Source organism: Diuraphis noxia, unplaced genomic scaffold (assembly GCF_037042655.1).
Source record: "Diuraphis noxia isolate RWA-SAM2 unplaced genomic scaffold, SU_Dnox_SAM2 contig0005, whole genome shotgun sequence".
Classification (NCBI taxonomy): Eukaryota; Metazoa; Arthropoda; class Insecta; order Hemiptera; family Aphididae; genus Diuraphis; species Diuraphis noxia.
In genome coordinates, this window is record NW_028301715.1 from 21,036,441 (window position 1) to 21,049,078 (window position 12,638).

Consider the following 12,638-nt stretch of genomic DNA (forward strand, 5'->3'; position numbering starts at 1 on the left):
TAAAATGAATTAGTCATGATATATTATATTAGTACTAGTGAGTAATAAGTTCACTGATGTGCACTGGTTATAACAGTATATTATATATTTAATGATTAAGAAAAACATTATTTCGTTAATATATTATCTATACCTACTTAAATATAATATACCTATTTAATAAGTTATCATTTAATACTTAATATTTTATAGCATTTTATCCCAACTTTTTACTATCATGAATTATAGTTAATCTGTTAGTTATATGAGGTAAACTATGGTCGTTTGTGGAGACTAAATGAAATATAATGAATATATTTGGATTAAAAAATTCTTGGGATACTACTGGAAAATATCGCCAAATTATTTATGAATAACTAATAAGTATTAAATTTCATTTAACATGATACATAACACCTAAGAAAGCCCAACGTGAAAGTCTCATATAAATTATTTACTATATAACTAAGTTAATATTTCAAGCAGAATATTTATACGTTTTAAAGGGTGTAAGTGGTATTTTTTAAGCTGTAAATTGATATTTTATTCTTGTTTGTCGTTGTATTGATTACAAAATTATTTTTCTATTTTATGACTATTAAACTCCGGCCTAATTCAAAACAAAACCCTAATTAAATATATACCCAAGTTCTCGTATATAGCACATTAATTGAATATACAATTTAATTTAGTAGGTATACATTTTGTTTTTCAACATCAATAAACTAAACATTTTTTTTTGTTATACATAAATATTATTAATTTATAATATAATATATACCTATAGTCATTACAACACGCATTATAATAAATATTTATTAGAATTAATTCAGAATTTTAGTGATTTTTTTAATGCAATATTGCATATCATATTTATGTTTTTATTTTACTTGTCTTATTAGTTAATTATATGGGTAGACTTACTATTATATTTGTTGGTTGTTTGCGGCGTTATGTAAGTACGTGACATTAACGGTATTCATAAAGTTCTGATAAACTGTTTTATGGTATTGAGATTTGTTCGAAAAAAAGACTTACGATTTAAGGCTTTCACTTTTGTTTTATGGACTTTTACATAAGTTGGTTTCTTAGAGTAATAATTAACCACCGTATCCCATATACACATCAATAAGCCCATAAAACACATGTTGGTAGCAGACACGCTGTTATCTTGATTTTATTATAATTAAAATAACGAAGTATAATTATTGCGCTCTCACGGTCTTTCTAGAATATTTAAACAATTTTATTTGAGATCACAACATAGTGATATATTAATAATATTGTTGTTAGGACACATTTAGCATCCAATGTTGGTGAACTATTCGTGTGTCCCCCGAACACCAAAGATCCATAAATCTCATTTGTCCCGCACATTGCTTTATGGCGCTAACCCGTAGTATGATTTTTTACATACCATTAAAGCCATTCCAAATGATCCAAATACCTCTAGACGTTCGAAATAAATATATATTCTAATAATAACACGTAACATTATTATTATGTTCATTACGGCACTATTATAGATGGACCGTTGCGATGTGTCCAATTATATAGGTGCGTGTTCCGTATTTATATGATTCTACGATTTCGGGGTGTCTAAATGGGTGTCTGTTGTGGTTATGACTTCTTTAATAATTAATAATTTATATTATAATCCCTGTTAATTTGATTAACTTTATCGTTGCAATACAACAGGATGATGGTAACGATGATTTTCTTTCGGAATGAGGAATAATATATTATATTTAAATAAGTTTTTTTTTAAAATTACCGTCGTCATAACGTCTTTTTACTCGGTCAATTCCTTGGAGAATGATTTGTTTTTTAAACGTTGTTAATTACTCGGTCTAAAAAACAAAATTAATAACAAATTGCAAGTTAAAACGGACACCAGTTAGTCGAAGTGACAAACTTTTAGAGACGACAATTAATTAAAACTGAAATAGGGTTTATATAATATAATATGTCTGTACGTCTTGCAAGCTATATATATAACATATATTAATCTAGGATTAAAAATAAGCTTTATTAAATTAATTATATAAGTAGTAGCAAATATTATAGAAGATATTTTAAATGTCTATGTTTATGATGAAATATTTACGCAGTTATTATTATATTAATATTAACTAATTAATTAATGTACTAAACATTTGTTATCATATAATTTTGTTATTTGTAAAGTGCATTTATACAGTTGAATGTGTATAAGTAAAAAATAATTAAATTAAATTGAAACATATTCGTGAATTTCGTTTATCAATAAATTAATCACATGACTAAGAAATGAGTATACATTATTTCAATATAGTTTCATAATAGCAGAGCATCTTTTTAAAGTAATATAATAATTAATATTCAATTATTATATGTTTGTACGAAAATAAAATTTAACTCGTAAAAATAATTAAACTAATAAAATTGTATTGACAGAATGAATTCTGTACCTATATTATGTTATATATTATACTCATTCACATATTATATACGTTTTTTGTGTGAAATTATAAAAATACATTTCTCGAAATGAAAATTATTATTGTTAGTCAGAAATACGTGGTTTATAGTGATTTTTTAACGGATTAATTAAAACTAGCAAAGTTTTTTTTTTAATGTACAATCGGCTCAATTCCTGTGCTCGTAAAAATAGATTATAATTTATAATATAAAAATAACACATAAAAAACATCTAATTAGGTAATCCTTTAATAACAAATGTTTTAGTATGATAAATCGTACATGGTAGTATGGTACATGGTACATCTACTATGGTTTGAATTTGAAATAACTATTTTTTTCCTATTTACTATCTAATATCTATTATACATTATAATATGTATAACACACTGTGGTACTCGTGATGTTTATTATTATTCAGATCCGTGTATTATATTGCTGTCGATATATTTGATGTTATTAAAATTTCTCGCATAGACATGCGGTATAAATTTCACGGCGACTTAACGTTTAGAACGAGAATACAATAAATCATATAATAACAGCGCTCTGTATAATATTATAATCTCTATCGTGATTTCTTAGAACTTGAACTGTGCGTACCACTAGTGTTTAAAACGATATATTACATTGTTTTACGATGTTCCGGCGAGATCGATGATTTACGCATTTCGCATATAAGTACACGTAGGTATTATATAGCGGTAGTTTAGTAGTTAAATACTAGGGAAGGGGGGTAATTTAATGAAAAAAGAATCACTGGAGTTAGTTATTTAGTCAAAGTTAAGAACGTTCAGCTGTAAGCTAATATGTTTCATGTTTATAATATATATTTTTAAATTCATATTAATATGTATGTTTATATTTGGTTTATTTACTATCGTCCTGATTCCTGGGTCACACATAATGGTGACTTTCAATTTTTAAGTATGATAACTTAATATTTATTATTCAAAGTCCATTCTATAGGTAGTAGCCATATAGGTACTATTCCTTGTTAATGCACATAATTCGTTTTAACAATTGTATTTTTCCTAGTAATGAATAAACACGATTTTAAGTTTTAATTTTATTTAATATTTTTCAAATTAACAGAAAAAAGTTAACTAATTCAAGATATATTTGTTTAATTCGAAAATGAACTATAACCATTCACATTTTAAATTATAGAGAATTAAAAAAATTAACTTTTTGATTTGACTTTACACCCTTTTGGATAAATGCTCATTGTGTATATAATACCTAGATTGTAAGAGTAACTTTATATTATTATATCTGTGACGTATATTACAATCTACCCGGGCCAATAAATGTGCACAATATAAAATATAATACTACTTGTACGATATTTGTTCGAGCTTTCCACTCTCCTCCACACATGGCATTTAAACTCACGTCCATCTGGCGTCTGCCACACATCATTATCTTATTGTACAGTGGCGTGCCCAGAAATTTGCAATGAGGAATGTTATAGATAATAATGCTATTAACAATAACTTTTTGCTAATAACTAATAAAAAGTATTAAGTAATGATTCTATATAACAGCTCTTATAACTAATAATAGTTGTTTTCTGTAGGTCGGCAAAAATGACAATGTGATGGGGATATAACCCTTGACCCCCCCCCCTCAAGCTCTGCACTGATATTACAAATATAGTAATATAATATTTTGATATTTGATGTAAGTACAATTTATTACGTTAATATATATATATAGGTATATAATATGATCTGCCGATTACCGTATTACCTCTAAACATGCACGGCCATTCGTATAACAGCACTGCAACATAATCGCACGAGTTTGAAATGTATTTAGCATAATATAATATTATACCATAACAAAGTCGCATCGCGTGTAAGAATACAACGCGCGTATAGGTCGTATAATATCGCGATGTGCCGTACCTGAGCGCAGCGATACGTCCGCAACGGAAATATAATACTCATCGTGTAGGTATAATAATATTATAATAATAAAATATTTATAATATTATTCACGTGGTAATACGATTATCCGATTAATTGATCTATGCGACCGCGTTCGGATGGGCCCGACCTTTAGCACCCCGTCATCAGTTCATCACCTGGGGGGAAACCGAAACTCATCTGAGATTGTCCCGCGCACTTCAGCTCAACAGGTATACATAATATCCATCGCGGCAACAGCTATATAACATTATGCCCATCATAACAGGTACAATATTATGATGTATTACGTATCTAGTCGGTTCATCTCCTGAAAGTGTTATGATACACACCGTACAATATTTTAATATAGCTATTTGTACGGTTTAATAGACGTGTACAATAAAAACCTACGGATATCGTGCGGACGACTCGGCCGCAAAAGTCGCCACGATTTTTAGATTTTAGATTATCATCATCATTATTATATTTTTGTTATTATAGTCACATCGGATGATATTATGTTTTCCATCGCGTGTGGACGGTTCGTTTTTCTCCTATACATATTAATAATACGATATACCCAATATATTATAATACTATAATATAGTCATCATCTCGATCCATCAAACGTCGACCCACGCACGTCCATTTCGGATTGTGTTTACGAAATCGCTATAATAATATTATGCAGCCAATATATTATGTATAGGTAAGTGTAATAGATATGATATTATGTACAGTGCTGGAATCTATTTTTATTATACATTTGGCTCCCAGTGGCTAAAATTTTGCACTGTTTTTCCGTGAAAAATTTAAATTTCAAACACGTTTAAAACACTACAATTATGTATTATACATTATATTGTACACGCGCGTTTAAAGATGGGGTAGATACAGGAGATTGGTATAAAAGCATGAGCATATATAATTATGTTATTGATAATACAATGATTTGAAAGTTCTGATATAAGAATAATCATCATATGGTATTTTTACTATTATCAAAGTATATTTTTTTCACCAACTACGGCGCGTTTAGGTGTATATTTTTTTATGGTCTTGCGGACATTTTTACAACCTTCGTCGGGACGAAATTCTTGAATTTTCCAAACTCTGCAGCAATAATATAACATGATGTCGAGGGACCCTAAGATTATATAGTTTACAAACGACTTATGGCGGACCGCGTTAGTCCGTCTCCGTATATATTTCGCGGCTATGTATAATAATAATGGCTTCGTCGTGCGTTACTCAATCCTTGTAGCGCGCATTGACCTCATAACTTGAGGTAAGATTTCCCGTGGGCACGCCAGGAATCTCTGAAGCGGCGACACTCTATTATTGCTATATTGTAACATTATTGTGCGTTATATATATACGTTTATATTATATCGTACGGCGCGCGCCGCGTTCAAACTTGGACGCGTTCCCGAAATGCGTGAAATCGCCGCCGCAGCCGCCTTCCCGTTTTCGCGGCGCAAACAAATTTATCGCGCGTTATTCCGCTTGCCGTCGCGGTCAACGGCCACACGTATTCTCTCTCGCGGCAGTATTATAATATGAATATTGAACAAGTCAAATGTGTATTCGACGGGAAACGCACAACGATTTTGTGACGGATCACTTCCTCGCGAATTCGTATATAATTATGTCGTATTATAGCGTACCTGCAGCGTGGACCTGCTAGTGGTACGTGGAAAACTCGTAATATGTGGTACCCTAAGAAAAATCTCGTTTTATGAAAAGAAAATGAAATTATGGATCATTAATCATTATTCGCATTAAATGTTACTCGCTTCGTTTGATTATGTCAATAATAATTGTAAATATTTCATTTTATATACATATATATATATATTAATTGCGGCGTACATAAAACTCTTAAACTATCATAAATTTGTAGTTCTTAGAGAAATAATATTCCATACTTGTGAAAACGTATTTAATGAGCAAAAAAAATAAAACATTATTTGACCAAATGGTACACGCGAGCATTTTTAAACTGTGTATAATACGCTATACCTACACACAAAAAGGTTGAGAACCGCTGTCAGATCGGGATACCTAGAGATAATCTCGTCGGGCCATTCGAAATGTTTTCCAGACGTAAGCGTCTGATCGCAATATTCATTTTTATACGATGATGAGAAATTAGTACAAACATTAGTAGAAAACATAATAGTCATACGCGTTAGAAATCTTAAAATTCGGTGGGTCGATAACTTATTATTACTTAACTGGCGCTGATTCATCTATATAGTTTTATATACAATTATATGATACAATCATGATAATATAATATGCGTACGCCATTACATATAATTATATAAAGTACTTAACGAGATTCGACAAGGTATAATAAGTGATCTTTATACAATTGTGTCATTGCAGCAGGATCACGGATCAACGATGAGTAGGAACATTAAACTGTTAGACCGTATATTTTTGCGTTTTGGTTGGGTCGACGTTAAACCAACTGCAGTTATGATATACTATATAATATATACGATCATACAAAGTTTGAAATGCGACGAACAAAAATTTATTCTCCTCAACGAGTCTTACTGAGACCCGTTACTTATATATAAATTTGGAGATCGCATCGTATTATAGTGTTCGGTTTTCGTAATATATAAGCTACATATATGACTACACAAAATATATTTTTAATCCCTCCTTCATTGCACATGCCTTAAATATTAATACCTACCTCATTCGTGCAGCTCGTATATATAATATTATTTTAAGGATGGGTTCGAACTTAAGTTTTCATTCACTCGAATTTAATTTTTTTTCTCGAACTTTTGAACTTACTTGAACATTTACAATTTTAAGCATAATGGATATAAAAATAGGTATACTATAAATACCGTAATTTATTAAGCATAAATGCATTAAGTTCGATAATCCATAATAATATCTATTGTATATTATTTGCTTGACCCACTCTTGGTTAACCATGCGTTTGGCAAGGTTACATAATAATAATAGACAATAGTATAGAATAAATAATATAATTAATATAAAATAATCGCTTATTCGCATAAGCCTTTTGTTTACTATGATATGTACAAACAACACTGCTAAAGCACAACGAACCTATCGCCTCATATTTACGTTTCAATAATACTGCAGGCTGCAGTAGCATATATAGTAGCAACAGTATGTTGCTATTCGTGTTTTAAATGCCCTTGCTGTTTACGTGTTCAACGAACCCCTGACCTTTTTTTTTCGATATTTACAGTCTGTTAAGTATGTTTCAACGGTATATAAATAGATTCGGAACGACAAAATATCAAATAAAATTATAATTATTGTTGTCGTATAGTGAACGCATTGTTTGAGTAAAACTTAAACCGTAGCGTATAGAAACTTATATTTTCTCCTTTTATTTTATATTTTATCGAAATATTACGTTGTTTGACATTTTTAATTTCACGTTTAAATATAATTCTTATAAGATAAGCAATATTGTAATGGTACAAATATGCATATACTGCGCCCACGCGCGATGCTGTTCGATTGGAATTGAAAACGTTTCGTGTGACACGAACCCTGCAGAAAGTACCTAACTGCGTTACATGTCGATTGTGTGTTCTTATTATGATTTAATAATGATAAATTTAATCATCGCAACAATCGATGCGATTACATTTTCATGGAGATGACATCATCGGACGTTTGAACGAATATTATACAGAAACATGTCAGCGACGAGCAGCTCATCGTGCATACCAGCTCGGAACTGGCACATAACAAACTCGGAACCGGAACGTAACAAACTCGACAAGCTCTGACGAAGTGGCCGAACACTCGGGATACTATAGTTACTTATCAAAAGTTGCTAATAATGTCGCCACTGATCTCAGACGTAGGTACCACAGATTTAATGACGTCGTATTTTTTGAAACACTCACGGTTTGGATGAAACACTGAAATGCGATTTCCCGTGAAGTCTTTTGGCGTGTATTAGTATTTTTTCTGCGAACGCAAAATATCGTATTTTATATTATTAGTTTTTGTTATAATGATTCGTTTTCGTCTAAACACTAAATTAAAAAATAAATTAAAATATAAATACTTATAATGCACGGTCGAAAGCGTGTTTATACAGTCTAGCGGAAAATCATAGTCGCAGTAACCCGTAGAAATGTGCCCTTTGCAGACGAAAAAAACAGAATCCGTTCAATTACCATTATAGCCACCTATAAAGTTTATCGACTCCGTTTTTGTATTTACTGCGACCAAATATTATAATGCGTGTTAATTTTATTATTATTAATTATTATTGTTACTGTTTAAGCGACACCACCGCCGATTCGGCACGCTCGGTTGTTTGTGTATTTGCGTGGTCGTCCGATTCCGTTAACCGCATGGACGACGTTAATACTATTTAAACGCCGGTGCAACAATATTGTGCACTTTAACCTTCAAAGAGCGGTGCACTATATATCCCACCTACGGTGGTCTTCGACCTCTATATACCAATACGGCTGCAATATCAACACAAATATCAAAAACAAATAATGTTGTGACACGTATGATTTTATATATATATATTTTTTTTTTTATTTAATACCCTCTATATGCAGTTTACCGACCAGATAATTATAGCTGTTGTAGGTGTTATAAATGTTGCTAATATTATCGTCAAAAACCGCGAGTAAACACACTGCACGTTGACACACTGGCTGGAATGCGTAACCATCGCTCGTATATATTTTGTCTTATTTAATGATAGATAATAATTAAAGCATTTAAAGTCCCACTAGAAAACCCCACTAATTTAAACTTTGAATACTTATAATAAATTGAATTAATTGATACATTTTGTCCAAAATTTGATTAATAACCTAGCTCATAAATAAGATCAAAATACTCTGTGTATTATACTTAGCTTTGAAATTATATGAACTAAAAAATGTATGTTATCATTTAAAATACAGAGTAAAATAAAAATAGATAACGGAAATAAGTATTTAAAAATAAAACGTTGTCCTGTAACGACTTATATAATGTTATGTAAAAGTGCAGTATTTTTAAAACCGTTTGTGTAATATGAAATAATAATGAATGAGTATTATAAAACGTTGTTAAATGGATCACACCGTAAATTATTGTATATTATATCCACAGATTTCCACCAGTGACACGTAACGTGTTCATTTGCGAGCCACAGCCGATCTGATAAGCATAATATTATGTATATATTATAATATTATAATAATAATGTTGTATAAAAATCTCATCGTGACCACCTCCACGGGGAATAACCGTCACCATCACCGCAGACTGTGCATCCTGCAGCCGTCTATTATATATATATACGCGTGCAGGTCTCGAGTAAAACCCTATTAAAAAAAAAAATAATAATAATGAAATAAACGATGTCCTCTTGGTGTAGGCATCGTCATATTATATATATCGCCGCGGAGAGGAGAAAAAAAGTAATCGTAGAAACGTCTTACACTTATACACGCGTATATGCCTATACCTACTTATAAAAATATACCAACTTTTATTATTATTATTATTATGTACTTCTTCCCTCGTTTTATTATTATTATTATAAATATAAGCGTTTATGTATATAGGTACTCGACTCGTGACGCGAAAAATTCGTGTCCTTCGGTCCGTTACCGCACTATACACGGTTAGTGCCCCGCCGCTGGTGGTCACACACGCGCGCTGCTACCGATGAGATACGTCTACACGCGTGTGTACACGGCGACAATAAATCTCAATCAAAAGCGATGATTTTCGTTTTTCCCCCGATTTTTTGTTTTCGCAGTATTATACGATGGAACCCAAAAAAAGCTAAGGGTGGACTGGCCTGGGAAACGAGGGGGCAATCGCAATATGTCATTATTTATTATTGATAAAAATTATTTATAATTTTAAATAAAATGGTAAAACAGCAGCTAAATTTATATAATTATTGTAGTAAATAACTATTTTCTTAAAACATTTATCATCTAAAATATTATACATATACATATGTATAAACTATATAACCATATAGGTAGGCAGGAACTGCGCGATGGGGGCAATCGGAGCAGTTGCTCTAGACCCCATGATTTTAAAATTATAATTAAGGCCCCGCAGTTCTTAAATGATATTTTATAATGTTCAGAGATTCGTTAGTTTGGATAATATGTAATGTGACTGTTATTTATTTTGTCCGGGGTCCCGCAAATCCTAGTGCCGTCCCTGTAGGTAGGTTAGGTTTGGGTAAAATACCTAATACAGTCGACTCTCGATAATTCGAAATTGACGGGACTGTTGAATAACTTCGGATTACCGAGAATTCGAATTGTCGAGTAGTTCGAAATAACGAGAGGGCAAAAAAATTCGAATTATAGAGAGTTGAGAAAAAAATTTTTTATTAAAAGTTTTTTATTATTGACCATTGTACATAATACATACATATTAATTATTTCAGTAAATTAGGTGATACATGATAGAGTTATTTATTATTAATTTTAACATTTTTAATTATTTATTATTATTATAAAAGATTATTATTTTTTGAAGAAATCTGCAATGGTTTTCTGCTTCATTGAATTTAGTTTCATTTTTTCAATAGTATTTTCTATTGTAAACAAAGCATCAAAAACCTTAACAGTGACTTTTGACTGGAGCGAAAAATTTCGAATTACCGAGTGTACTTAAATGCATTGTTTTTGTTCGAATTACCGCATGATTTTCAAGGAACCGAGTATTTACTTCGAATTACCGAAGAGGTTTCGAATTATCGAAGGTTTGAATTATCGAGAGTCGACTGTAGGTTAAATCCAGGGTCCTATAATTGCTGATAAGTGATTAACTTTCTGCAGGGCCTCTTGACACCCAGTCCACCACCGACTATACAATACAGAGTTATAATATTTTTAACGTTACGTACATATTATAAGTATTATATTAATATTAGCCGGTTAGATTAGGTTAATCTATATATACATATAATATGGTTCTCCGGGACCTTTGACCCGCCGCCGATTTATGGTTTTTGCGGTAGTCGTCGCTATACGGTTACGCGAGGCCACGTGTGCGACGTGACCTACACACGTGCGCAAGTTCAATAAACATCACAATAATATATCGCGGCATATTGGTCTTATTGGGTGCGTGTAGGCTGCACCACAACTGCGCCTTGTCCGTCTACTACTTTTATTTATATATTAATATTTAATATTATAATAAGTTTCGCCACACGTCCATTTCCCTCCCTACTTACAATCCTATATAAACGCAGTAATGATCTCAAGAACAATTTTGAAATTGGCGGGGTGGGGGGGCGGAAATTTACGTCTCCGTTGTGGTGTACGGTGCAGCGTATTATTTATGATATACCATTACAAGGCGTATACAGCGGTCCCAATAATAGTCAAAGTCCGCCCACTCGATTATTAATTGAAAACGATCAAATGTTTTCAAAAACGATTAATTTGTATGCGTGACATACCTAATTAATAAAAAAAAAAAACGCGACGGGCGCTTCCTATTATCATATTATACGTTGATTGAGGATACGTGTAAACATTGTAAATATTAGATACATGTGAATATATTATTAAACTCTATTGCGGCCCCGTCACCGGAATCAAATTTTTCTTCTCCTTCGCTATAGTTGGTTTTGACGGCGGTCCACCTCGTGTGGCGTTACTAAATAATTATTATTTTAACGCGAAACCGTGGGCGGCGGACATAATATTATTTCGACTCGCATCTTTCACCCGCGCGCGGTTTCGCTATATTTATACGGCGCGCAAATGGAAGACCACCGACCGCGCGCTATGCCACAAACCGCCGCCGCCGTCTGGGTGTCGTCGGTAAACCGTCACTATTTGTACGGCTGTACGGGAGTTTACCAATTGCGCTTAAAATTACCTTTTCATATACCAATTGCGCTCTAAGGGCCTCGCCACACCATGCGTTTCAGCGGGTCCGGGTAAACCGGATGCGTTTTGACCGGATGATTTTGCCTATGTCACATCTATGCGTTTTTGTTCCCGCCACTGCATTCCAAGTTCCAAACGCCACCACTAGTCCCCAAATTCGTCAATCACCTACGGCCAAAATTGTCATTACATTCAACGTCTCTACGCTCTCTGAGGTAGACCTAGATTACTTACGTAATTTATGCAGAAGTATTTTATTATATTACTTGTCAGTTATAACGTTATAGGTACGAGTATAATATTTAAATAGGTACCTACCTAATTAAAGTGTGTCAAAATTATTACATTTTTGTATTTTTAATTTATTTTTTGAACACTCCATAAA

The 12,638-nt window shown here is 32.1% G+C and overlaps 1 protein-coding gene across 1 annotated transcript in view; it reads left to right on the forward strand.

Annotated features, from left to right (window-relative positions):
- The window catches only part of LOC107162017 (ras-related and estrogen-regulated growth inhibitor-like), a 103,951-nt gene that overhangs the window by 25,568 nt on the left and 65,745 nt on the right, over positions 1 to 12,638 (forward strand). The window lies entirely within an intron of this gene.